Source organism: Heliangelus exortis, chromosome W (assembly GCF_036169615.1).
Source record: "Heliangelus exortis chromosome W, bHelExo1.hap1, whole genome shotgun sequence".
NCBI lineage: Eukaryota > Metazoa > Chordata > Aves > Apodiformes > Trochilidae > Heliangelus > Heliangelus exortis.
Window position 1 is genome coordinate 6649183 of NC_092453.1, and position 12577 is coordinate 6661759.

Sequence of the window (12577 nt, forward strand, 5' to 3'; positions counted from 1 at the left end):
GTTAATTGTCGTGTCAGGACTAGCTGGGCAATTCGAGTTCCTTTTGGAATTACCATAGGTGGTGTCCAAGTCATAGCTACAATACAAATTTCTCCAGTATAGTCACTGTCTATTACTCCTGGCAAGACAAACAAACCCTTAAGTCCAGCAGACAACTGTCCTAATAAAAGGGCTCCACATGTTTTTTCTTGATATTTCACTGGATCGGTGATACCCGTAGGGATCTTTTGGGGCTTGATGTCACTGCGAGTCACATCTACTGCGGTTGTCAGGTCCAGCCCGAGGCTTCCACTGGTTGCTGGTTGGAGGGAGGTGGGTGGCTGGAGTTGTTGTTGAAGGGAAGTGGAAATTGGCTGGTTGTCGAAGGGAGGTAGAGATGGCTGGTTGCTGAAAGGAAGTGCGGGTGGATGATTGCTGGAGGTAGGTGGGGGTAGCTGATTGTTGGAAGGGAGTGGAAGTGGCTGGTTGCTGTTGTTCAAAGGGGTCCACACTAGAGCCGCAGTTGGGGTCTTTGTGCTGCGGCTCCTCGTGCTCCTCGATCCGTTTCCCTGGTATCTGCAGACTTCGGTAGCATGAGTGTTCGTATTACAGTGTTGACACCATGCTGTGGCTTTGTGACAATGCCTTCGAAGATGTCCAGTGTGTCCACAGCGAAAACATTTGTTGGTTGATCGTTGCGGCTGTCTGGCGTCGGCAGGACGTAACGGGGCTAAGGCTGCTAAGGCTTGGTGCTGGATTGCGAGAGCTTGCTGTTGCTGGATTGCAAGAGCTTGCTGGTGGGCTTGCTGTTGGGCTAAAAAGGCTTGTTGTTGGGCTGCAAGAGCTTGCTGCTGGGCTTGCACCATACCTTTCCCTACATCTTGTATTGCCTCAATTAACATTGCCTGAGTCCCTACTGGTACTCTAGATAACCGTTCCAGCATCTTCTCAATTGATGCTTCTGATGGCATGGAGGAAATTATATTTTTCGTGGGAGTATTGCTATTCTCTAGGATACACTGACGGAGCAATGTAGTTTTCATTTGATCTGGTACACAAGCCTGGTTGATGGCATCAGTGAGTTTATCTACAAACTGTGAGAACGGCTCATCTCTGCCTTGCTTAATTGACATATAAGATGGGACAACTGATGTAGTTCTAACTTTACTCATAGCTTCCCTCGCAAATCTCATGAACTCTCTTATTATATGTGGGCCTAATCTTGCTTGTGCCTCAAAATTAGCATATTGTCCACAACCCATAAATTGATTTATTGTTATCCCATACAGGGGGTCATTTTGTTCTCTAGGAATGTGTACGAATCTGTGACATAATGTTTGCCAGTGGGCTTGCCATAACAGTAAAGCTGATTGAGTCATGATCATTCTCATAATTCCTTTTATGTCCTCTGGGAGCAACAGTCCTGAGCCCCAGATATAACTTATCATTTGCTTAACTGGTTCACCATGCAACTCGCATTCATTTATGGTAGCTCTTAATTGTGTTAGCAATTTCTAATTTAAAGAGTGATACTCCACCTCCACATTTCCCTGATTAGCTTTTGTATATATGATCGGGAAAACTTGTGGCAGGGTATCAAAAACTGAGGATAAATCATAATCTTTATTATTAAGGGCCTTCTCATGCATTTGCGACCAATTAATCGTTAAGGTGCGGTAGTGCCGTGCAGCAGGCTTTTATTTCTGAAAAGCGGCTTCTTACGGCGGGGGGGGGGGGGTGGGGGGAGGGCTGGTCGGAGGAGGGAGAGGTGGGGGGGGAGGAGGAGGGGTGCTGCGGATCGGGAACGTCCCCGTCGGATGACGTACGGCGTAGGGGTGGGGCCGAAGGCGGGGCCCAATGGAGGTCGGGACCAGCCCTGGAGCCACCCTCACCGGATGACGCGGGACATAGGGTTTCCGGACTCTGATTCAGTCCGCTTCCGGCGCTACAAGTGGTCAGTTCCATCCCGTCCACACATCCCGAGCCACGTGGCTCAAGATGGCTGGCACAGGCCACATCAGAGGGAGGGGGGGGGGGGGGGGAGGGGGGGGCAGCGGGTTGCGTCGGAACTTCACTGGAAATTTTGAGCAAGGTGTACAACTATTTCGTCTCCCGTTGGGGGACAGGGATCGTAATCAACTCCTAATTGATGCAAATCTGGTATCGGCTGCCCTTTTAAGGTTGCCGAAGCTACAGCGGCGATTTTCTTCTCTGTCTGATAACGGTGCAAGCAAGCAATCACTGTATGCCACGGTTTCATTAACTTACGAGCTGTCTTATCCTCTTCTATTACCTTATACCACAAAATATCTCCTAAGCTTTTCCATTCTTTCTCATCAAATAAGTTAGCAGGGTCAGTAAAAAACTGATATGTGCGGCCTTATGCTACAAGCGCCGCCGTATCTTTTTTAAAATCCACATCTTTTATGGCACGTTTCTGTAAGAAACTAATAAAAAAGGTCTAGAATAGAATAGAAATAGAATAGAAAGTCTAGGGCTACTTCGTTCTCTATTTTCTGCACGCTTAACTATCCCTTTATTACTTTGGTGCAGCCTTAATCCGAGCCATTTATGGGCTTTTTGTACGAGCCTTTTGTGGGCTTTTTACAACTTTTTATGACTAAAAACCGGTAGCCCTTCCCCAGCAGCAAACAAACTCGTTCATTTTTCTTTCAGCTGCTAATCGCCTCTCTACGCCTGCTTCGAGAGGAATTTATTGCCATCCGAAACTTTGCTTTTTCGGTGCTTTCCTGGAGCCCCCATTCCCAGCCAAGTTATTTGGTTTCAGTGGTTTTACCTGCCGAGCTGTGATTGGTGCTATCGATGGTTCGGACCACACCCGCCACCAACATAACTTTTTATTGGACACCCAGTGTGTTTACCTGTAGCACAGCGAATCCCTGGTGCAGGTAGCACCGGAGTATGGGCCGATCTAATTGGCCTCCTAAACATGGGGTTGGGCATAGTAAAGGGGTCGCACCCCCTATCTCTTCGAGAATATTCAGGAATATTCTCCAACATTCTCCAAACCTCTCTAACATTCCACAAGTTTTTGGTACTTTGGCATATCTTCCCTTTCTTGCCTCTTAGATATTCTGCATGTTTAGTGGACCTTCTGAAGAAAGCAAGGGAATTCCTTTGCTTCTAGTGGTGTTTCTGAGATGAAGAAAAAGCCGTTCATTTTGTAGGGGCATGATATAATTAGTAGTGTGCATTCTGCCTTGTTGGATGATTGAAATACTTACCACATGTGGTTAAGATATTCCACTTTGCTGAAAACAAAGTCTGAAAACACTGGGAATCTTTTTACAAAGTAATAAATTGTGGGGGTTTTTTTAGGTACTGAGAGGTACAGTGTCTCCTTAGTGACCTAAAGTAATACTTGTTTTTTAAAATAAATAAGTATGCCCAAGATAACTATTCTACAAGGCTTTCCAGTATGCCCCATCTTCTGTTTTATTTTGTATATTGCAAGAAACATAGTACTTTTGTCTTGGGCAGTGCTGAATATATTGATGCTTAGTAATATGAACCAGTTGTAATGCCATTCAGAGGGAGTTGAACAAGCTAGAGAAGTGGACCCATGTGAACCTCATGAAGTTCAACAAAGCCAAGTGCAAAATCATGCACCTGAGTCAGGGTATAGATACAGGCTAGGGGTTGAAGAGATTGAGAGTAGCCCTGCAGACAAAGACTTGGGGGTACTGGTGGATTAAAAACATGAGCTGCCAATGTGCACTTGTGGCCCAGAAAGTCAACTGGATCCTGGGCTGCATCAAAAGAAGTGTGGCCAGTAGGTTGAGGGAAATTCTGGCTCTCCACTATGGTGAGACCCCAGGTGGAGTACTGTGTCCAGCTCTTGAGTCCTCAGTACTGGAAAGGACAGGGTCCTGAAAAGGGCCACTAAAATGATCAGAGGGCTAGAGTACCTCTCCTATGAAGACAGGATGAGAGAGTTGGGGTGGTTCAGCCTGGAGAAGACAAGGCTCTGGGGAGACCTTATTGTGGCATTCAAATACTTTAAGGGGCCCTACAAGAAAGATGGCAACAGACTTTTTAGCAGGGCCTGTAGTGATAAGAAAAGGGACAATGGTTTTAAACTGAAAGAGGGTAGATTCAGACTAGATAAAAAGAAGACATTTTTTATGATGAGGGTGGTGAAACACTAGACCAGGTTTCCAGAGAGCTGGTAAATGCCCCATCAATGGAAACATTCAAAGTCAGGTGGGATGGGGCTCTGAGCAACCTGACCTAGTTGAAGATATCCCTGGTCATTGCAGAGGGGTTGGACTAGATGGAATTTAAAGGTCCCTTCCAACTCAACCCATTCTATGATATAATTTTATTCTGTTTGGGGAGTGAAGTGTGTTGAAGAGTGTATCTAAAAAATGCCATATAATTTGATTTTAAAGGAAGTTTTTAACAACAGTATTGGCTTTATTCACTCCCATGGCAAGTTTTAGACACTTATAAAAAAAATTAAAAATCCAACCAAAACACAACCAAAAAACCCCAAAACCAAAACCCACAAACAAAAGCCCAACAAAACAGCATCCTCTACTGTATGTAACTACTATGTAGTGATAATCTGCATTAGTATAGTGTCTCTCTGGTGTTCTGCACTGTACCATATCATATTTTGTTGTGGTTTCAGATTTCTTTGATATTACTTCCCTATTCCATGTCAGCCTGAATAGGAGCGGACTTGCAACCTGAAGGATTAAGCTCTGTTTCCACTGGCTCCTGTTCTGTGGCATACTGACATACTGAGTTACTTTAGGAATTAATGTAATGTGATGGCCTGTGCTCTGGGTATTCATTTTGTATTCTTAGCTAGCAAAGAATACTTAAATATAAGGATTCTATTATCTTGGAACAACCAGATACATTTTTTATTGGGTTTTTTTTAGCCTGTCATAAAGACTGCATAGTTTAAGCATATTCTTTGTATTGCTTATAGTATGTAAGGCATGCTCTTAGTGAGAAAATGAACTATTGCTAAACAGTACTTTCAGATGTCTGCATGCACCTGTCAAATTTCATGCTAATGAAAAGACAGCTGTTTTAGAGAAAAACTTAATTTTAAAATGAAAAACATTTAAAAATTGTTGCTGGAGACCCTGATGTATTTAAGCATATAGTGATGTATTTAAGCTCTATAGCGTCAGGGAGCAGGCTCTAAAGTGATGGTATATGCGAAATGTCAGTATAAATTAGCTTTCCCTTTGAGCTCTGTAAACAGAAAATGTAAAACAAATTTTTTAGTGTAACCAAATTACTAAAGTGGTAGCAATAAAAATATCTTATTCCTATTAGACTGCATAAAATGAACATTTACTGGATCTCTGAGGTCCAAATGTATTTGGGAATGAGTTATATGATCGACAGTACTTCTACTGGGTTTTGAGTGTGGATGTATATGTTTACAAGATACATGTCTTACTAATGCACTTGTTTGGTTCCTGTCATGTGAAGCTAGAAGATACATAGTTCTTGTTTGTAGAAAACATTTGCTTATGGTACAAAAATTAGAAGAAAATCTTGGGTAATTTCCTGCTGTAACTTTATGTGAATGCTTGCTTGCTTTTGACTGATGTTCCTGTCTGATGGGCCATACATCATGAACTATGTATTTTCTAATACAAAAGACCTACTTAATGCCTTTTAATTGAGAAGGTTGGCTTGATACGGTCTTTCGCAGAATCATCAGAGTTGGAAGGGACCTCTGGAGATGATCTACTCCAACCCCCTGCTATAGCAGGATTGCCTAGAGCACATTACACAAGACTGCATCCAGATGGATTTTGAATGTCTCCAGAGAAGGAGACTCCACAACCTCTCTGGGCAGCCTGTTCCAGTGCTTTGTCACCCTCTCACTAAAGAAGTTTTTTCTTATATTTAGATGGAACTTCCTATTTTCCAGCTTGTGCTTGTCCTGTCACTGGGCACCACTGAAGAATCTGGCTTCATCTTCCTTACAACCACCTTTTAGATATTTATAGACATTGATAAGGTCTTCTCTCAGTCTTCTCCTCTCCAGGCTAAACAGCCCCAGCTCTCTCAACCTTTCCTTGTAAGAGAGATGCTCCAGTCCCCCAATCATCTTTGTTGCCATCCACTGGACTCCCTCCAGCAATTCCCTGTCTCTCTCAAACTGTGGAGCCCAAAATTGAACACAGTATTCCAGATGTGGCCTCACCAGGGCAAAATAGAAGGGGAGGATGACATCCCTCGACCTACTGGCCACACTCTTTCAACTGCTTCAAAGGGGCCACACCAGCTCCAAGACTGTATCAGAAATTCAGCCTACCTGGTGTTAGACATAGCTGGGAAGCAAGCAGCATAGCCTTCAAGAGGAGAAAAAGTGTTACAGTACAAAAGTTTGCAGTTAGTCACTGACTGCTGCATTTTTAATAGAAAACATAATTTAGCATTATTTTTTTTTAATCAGGTGCTCTGTGGATGTGTATAGTCTTAAATCCCCACTGCAAGTTGGAGCAGAAGGACAGTTGGCTAAAACATCCAAAAAAATGGAACAGTGTGGATGTTTGTCCCTGGGAAGATGGAAATCATGGAAACGAGCTGCCCAATTTAACCAATGCTTTGCCTCAGGGTGCAAATGCTAACCAAGGTGAGCCTAAATATATATGCTGACTGCAACAAATAATATAGCTTCTATCTTATATACTCTATCCTTGCAGAATTCATCACTCTTTCCTGGGACAAGTAACTTTCTTGTTGAGTATTGACCAGCCAAATTTATTTTCACTAATACTATTTTTGCAGAAAATATAAATAGTGGGGTGTTTGTGCTGGGGCTGCAATGTTTTCAAAGCAAGTGTTTGTGTTCACTTATGCCTTCTAACTTTTCACTTGGTCCTTCTAAATACTTGTTGCATGAGAATTGGATGTCCCGGAAATACGTAATGTAAAAGCCTGTTGCTTCTTTGCTTGAGTATAATATTATATCCCTTCTGGTGCTGGGGGTTTTTATTTTGTTTGCAGTTACAAAACTTTTGAAACTTACTGAAAGCACAATCTGTTGTAACCGCATTAAACTTTGTGTGAGAAACTATCTGTAGGATGTGCTCTGTGATGTGCAGTCTGCACTGATGGGGGTGTGTGCAGAGGCAGCACTGCCTTCTTGGAGGAGGTGTCTCTTTTTACTAAATATGATGCTTTCTACTAAAAAATGTGATTATCAGATCTGACAGAAGCCTTCTCCACTCATCTTCAAGTAAAGATTGCAACTTTGCTAATAACTGAAGAATATGTAGAATATTTAGCTGCAAAAAAAAAAAAAAACCCTCATAATCCTAAAAACCTTCAGTATTTTGATGCATATTTCATGTAATGATTATAAAGTTAAAATTAAATGCTTGTGGGAGGTGGCAGGTTTGGGCTTAGATTGTTTTTTCCTTGTTTCTTTTTCTTGGAAGATTACCTCTGAAGGAAATAGACTTGGTTCATTTTTAAATCTCACAACTAGCTGAGAACGGAAGTTAATTCAACATATAACTTCCTACAGAGGTATTTTACTTTCTGGATCTCATGATGTTCGGCTCAACCTGGGTAGGCTAGTGGCAGTTCTGACGTGGCATTTCAACATTCATAGACATGGTGCCATGTCAACAGAGTGTTTTTGCCATAGGAAGATGTCGAGTAAGGATTATGTCAGTCCCATGGCCTCATTAGCTTGCTTTTTTGCAGTATTTCTATATGTTTATGAAGAAAAAATTATACAAGAGCTCAAAATTAATTTCACTTCTCAAAGACAACAACTAAAAATCTTCCATGCAATGTTTATCTTTCCCTCATCCTAGTAGCTCTGTGTCAGGGGGAAAGAAGCTAGTGTTGCTTGAGTAGCTATGTGCCATATACTTTCTAGTTAGTTTTTAGGAGAGTTTTTTATGTGGTGTTTAATGTCTTTCATCTCCAGCAGTTCGCTTTGCAAAGTCCTATTTAGCATCAGCCAAGATGGTTTGAAGATCTCTCTTTCTGAATGCAAAGTGAATGGCACACACTTTGTCTGAGTTTTTGGGTAATAGAATGTGAAATGTCATCCGCAGACGGGGGCAAGGCAGGCTGCTGTCAGTTGGGGGTTGGTGAACAGGCAGAAGACAAGAATACAGTGTATGACTGATTCACATATGCATGAGTAAAAGCTGATGCAGCTTTCTGAACTTGTGAAAATGACATTCATCGAATAGGTCGCATCGGACGGTGTTCACTCAAGCCATAGAGGCGTGTGATCTGCACTGGCAGGACAGCCACTTACAGCACAGTATCAGCAGTTACCTATACACAGATTACTGTTACCATGACAACACTGAAAATTCACTCTTTGACTCTCATGGGTGGCCCCTCTGGCACGGTAAGTGGCTAAACTGGAAAGACATTTCCATTACTTGTTGCTTTGTTCAGTTTCTATGCCATTATTTTGGGGGGATTGTGGGGAGATGAATGAAAAGCCTGGCATAAAGAACAGAGGCTCCCTTGAAATGCTGGCTCAGAAGTTGTCCTTTAAATCTCTCTCTAGCATAGTTTTAAAAACAAAACAAAGAAAACAAACAAAAAAGCCCTTTTGAGCAACCTAGCAAAACAGGCCATTGCAGACATGTAAGCATTGCTATTCCTCAGTTATTTTCTCCATTTTAGAACATGTTCCTACAGCCTGTGCCAGGGTGGACGCATTACGATCTCATGGATACCCACAGGAAGCTCTGAGGCTAGCAATAGCTATTGTTAATACACTAAGGCAGCAGCAACAGAAACAGCTGGAAATGTTCCAGTCTCAGAAGAAAGGTAAATGTGGGGAAGAGAGAAGGCAAAGGATATGACAAGGTGACTGGAACTTTGCATGAGAAAACTGCTTTTGAAACTAAACAAAAGAGGTGACTTCAGCTCTTTGGTCCAAATGATAGTGGTAATGTCACATTCTGGGTGTTGAAAGGTTTTTTTAAGCTGGGTTGTGAGTTCTGCAGGGCAAGGGCTTTGTTCTGCCTTCTGCAATATGTCTGATATGATGGGGCCTTTATCTCAATCAGGGTTTTTGGTTACACAGTGTAAATATTCATCCTGTGCAATTTATAGGCTTTTAAATAGAGCGTTGCATTTGGCACATCAGGTATTTAAAATATTTTTTTCCTCTGATGTGTAATCTAGCAGAGCTCTATACTTCTGAAGTGGAAACCTAAAGCTGACATTGAGGGAAACAACAAGGCAAATTCTGCACTAAAGAAATTCATCAAATTTGGCAGTTTGTTCCAAAAGTCTCTTATGATGCTTAAAACTTTAGTGGACTCGCATCACTGGAAATGAGATTTTTGAAACACTGGCTTTATAAAATGTTCTGTGGTGTTCCTCTGAGTCCCCCTATTTTTGAAGGAACTTTCTACCAAAAATAAACCTGCTACTAAACTTTATCCTAAATTCAAAGATGTAGTGGAAGAAGAAAGGGATGGTTTTGTGGTCAAAGAATGCAAATGGAAAAACTGGAATTACATTCTCAGCTACTACAACAGCTTTCATTCAAATTTTATTTTAAATATTTGTTGCTACTCTTAACTATGTGTATCCTCATGCACTGTAGGCAAAAATACCAGTGTGAAGTCACGTGTGTAAAGTTTTCAAGTGTATATGCAGTTGTTTTCACAGAAATGATAATTTAGAGGAGGAAAGGGGGATGGGCTGATGGGTTGCCTGACTTTCTATAGGGTGTGGGCAGGAGATGGGAGGGAATAGTGACCCCTCTCAGATCCCTCAGGGTCACAGACCCTTCTTCTTTACTTCTCCAACTCAAACTTCTTTAGTTCCTCCACTCCAACTATGACAGGCACCTTTTTTCCAATCAGTGGGAAACTTACCAGACCACCATCACCTCTCAAATAGGACGGACAGAGGCTCAGCAACTGCGTCTGCCAGCTCCTCAGAACCTGTGCATGGACTCCGTGAGGCTGCATAAACTTGTGCACCTGCAGGTTCTTTTGATGATCACAAACCTCTTCTTCTCCCCCAGTGGGGGCTCTTTGGTTGTCCCATGCCCTGCTTTAAATTCAGTTCTAACTGGGATGGATGTGGCTCTCCTGCTCTGCTCCCCAGCTGCTCCAACCACCTCTCTACTCTTCCCAGGGTACCTGCCCTTGTTCCCCCCATCTGCATGCTTCCTCCTTCAGTTTGAGGGCTTTTAGGAGCTGCTGGCTCATCCATGTCGCCCTCCCGGAGTTTTTCCCTGGCTGCGGGATGGGGAGTGTGGGGAAATGGCAGCTGCCAGCATGGCCTGAGAACCAAGATGGCTGCTGGGCAGCCCCCTGCATGCCCTGGGACTACAGCTCCCAGCATGCCCTGGGGCACTCCTCCTGCTGCCTGAGCCCGCCTGACCCCAGAGCTGCCCCGGCCTTGGCCCAGCTGGGAGGGGGAGCAGGAGGAAGGGGATCTGGGCAGGGAGAGAAGGCAGGAAAAAGAGTGGTGAGGAGCGGGAAAGAGATGGAGGGGAGGGGGGCAAAGAGGGAGGGAGGGAGACAGAGGAGAAAGGCGGGAAGGAGGAGAGAGGGGGGATGGACAGAGAGCGGGCCAGGGGTGGGCCAGGGGCCTGAGAGAGACAGAAAAGGCCCCAGGAGAGGGGAGTGACAGAGGGGTGGGAGAGGGAGCAGGAGAGAGGGGAAAGGGCGAGGGGAGAGGAAGGGAGAGGGGAGGGAGAGGCAGGAAAGGGGAGAGGCTGCAGGAGAGAGAGGGACAATAAGGCCAGGAGAGGAGAGGGAGAGAAAGATGTGGAGACAGAGAGAGAGAGAAACAGCAATGGCTCTGAGAAGAGTCAGGGAGGAATTGGGAAGTGTTGAAAGGTAGACAGCCAGTAAAAGCCCAAACTTGTGATGGGCAAACGACAGGGAGGGAGGGATGAAGAGCTGGGGGCAGGGAGCTGGGCAGAGCCCCAGAAGAGCAGTGATGAGCAGCTGGGCCAGGCCCCAGCACCTTGGGCTTCCCCCTGGGGTCTCCATCTCTGCTGTCTGCCAGCACTGGGGGCACCCCAAATGTCCTGCCTGCTCCCCACAGCCCTCCTGAGCCCTGGGGACAGCTCGGCTGTGGTGTCCATGTCCCAGGGCTGATTTGGGGGTGTCAGGGCTCTCCTGGGGCACTCTGGGACTGAATGGGAGCAGTATCTCTGAGTGCCTCAGCCTTTCATCCCTGGGCAGTTGAAGCCAGGCACTTTGTCAGGCTGTGACAGATGATGGGAAGATGGATGCTGGTGGTGTGCTGGTGGCTCTGTTCAGCTCCCACTCCAAAGCTGTGATCACTGAGATCCGGGGCCACCTGAAGGCCCTGGCAGAGGTCTCCAGGGAGTTTGTATTCCATTTTTTGGTATCTTTGGGCTACAATATGCTGGGGCAATGGGATGCTAGGGTTCCAGGTGCTGGGGCTATGGGGTTGTAAGGTTGTGCTATGCCAGAGTTGAGGTGAGCATGTTCTTGTTCCTGACAGTCTGGGTTTGTTGGCCTGGGTTCCAGGGATAAAGTTATTTTTACCTTACCTTGTGTTCTGAATGATCTTTTCCTGTGAAGGGTGAAAGCTTGTTTTCATTTTTAGGGTTTGATTAGAGGCCCTTGGTTTGTATTCCTGGTATCTTGAGGTTGATTTTTTTGTGGTTGTGCTGGTGAAGCCCAGAAAGGCCTTATAAAACTGTTTAGAGACAGAGTTTTAAGCCTTTAAACAGCAAAGGTATTTATTTGCGGATCCGGGGAACTCCCAGCTCTCGCTGGACAAAGAGTTCCGAGGGTTAAGGGAAAGGGTTAGGGTATTTATACAGTAAAAGGGGAGGTTACAACATCGTTACATTCTCAATTCTTGCTGACTTCATTATATTGTTACAAGGCGATATCAGACCCTATCCATAACTTTCTTCTTATCTGTTGGTGGTGACATCTTTTATGTTCTTCTTGTGCAGATGTTCACATTCTTTGGTGCCCAGCTGGCGCCTAAATGGCCTTGGCAGTGTCTTGTTTTAAGAACAAGACCTACACTTTTAATTATCTTCGAGACAGAAGTTAATCCCGTTCTGGCCTTGTGTTTGGTTACATTGTTCTAGTGGAAAATGACACGTCTCAGCTGCTTTGTTCACTTCTTTCTCAGTTTAACCCTGAATTTTACTGGTTATGAATACAAATTCATTAACATATATTGCAAGTTTTAATTCTACATAAAGTAAATTTACACAAACAGCTTGGCCTGATCTCCTCTCCTTACAGGAGTTAATCCTGTCAGGATCTTTCTCTTTTTCAATAGATTGTGTTGTATTTTCTGTCCTGAAACCATCATTTCTGGTCTGACACCTCTACAGCAGGTAGGGCAGTGTGACTGATGGTGTGGTCTTGCATATTTCTAGGGAGTCAGTGGAAATGTGTGGTTGGAGCCTTCTGCATCACTTACCCTTTGATTTCTTAAGCGTAAATCTTATAAGAAAGGAGAGAGAATAAGGGAGAGAGACTTATGGGTTGGAAACTAAACTACACAACTTTAATAAAACAGTAATGATAAATAGGAAAAATTACTAAATATATACAAATATACAAGAAAATGGATACCACATTCCTCCCCCCTTTCC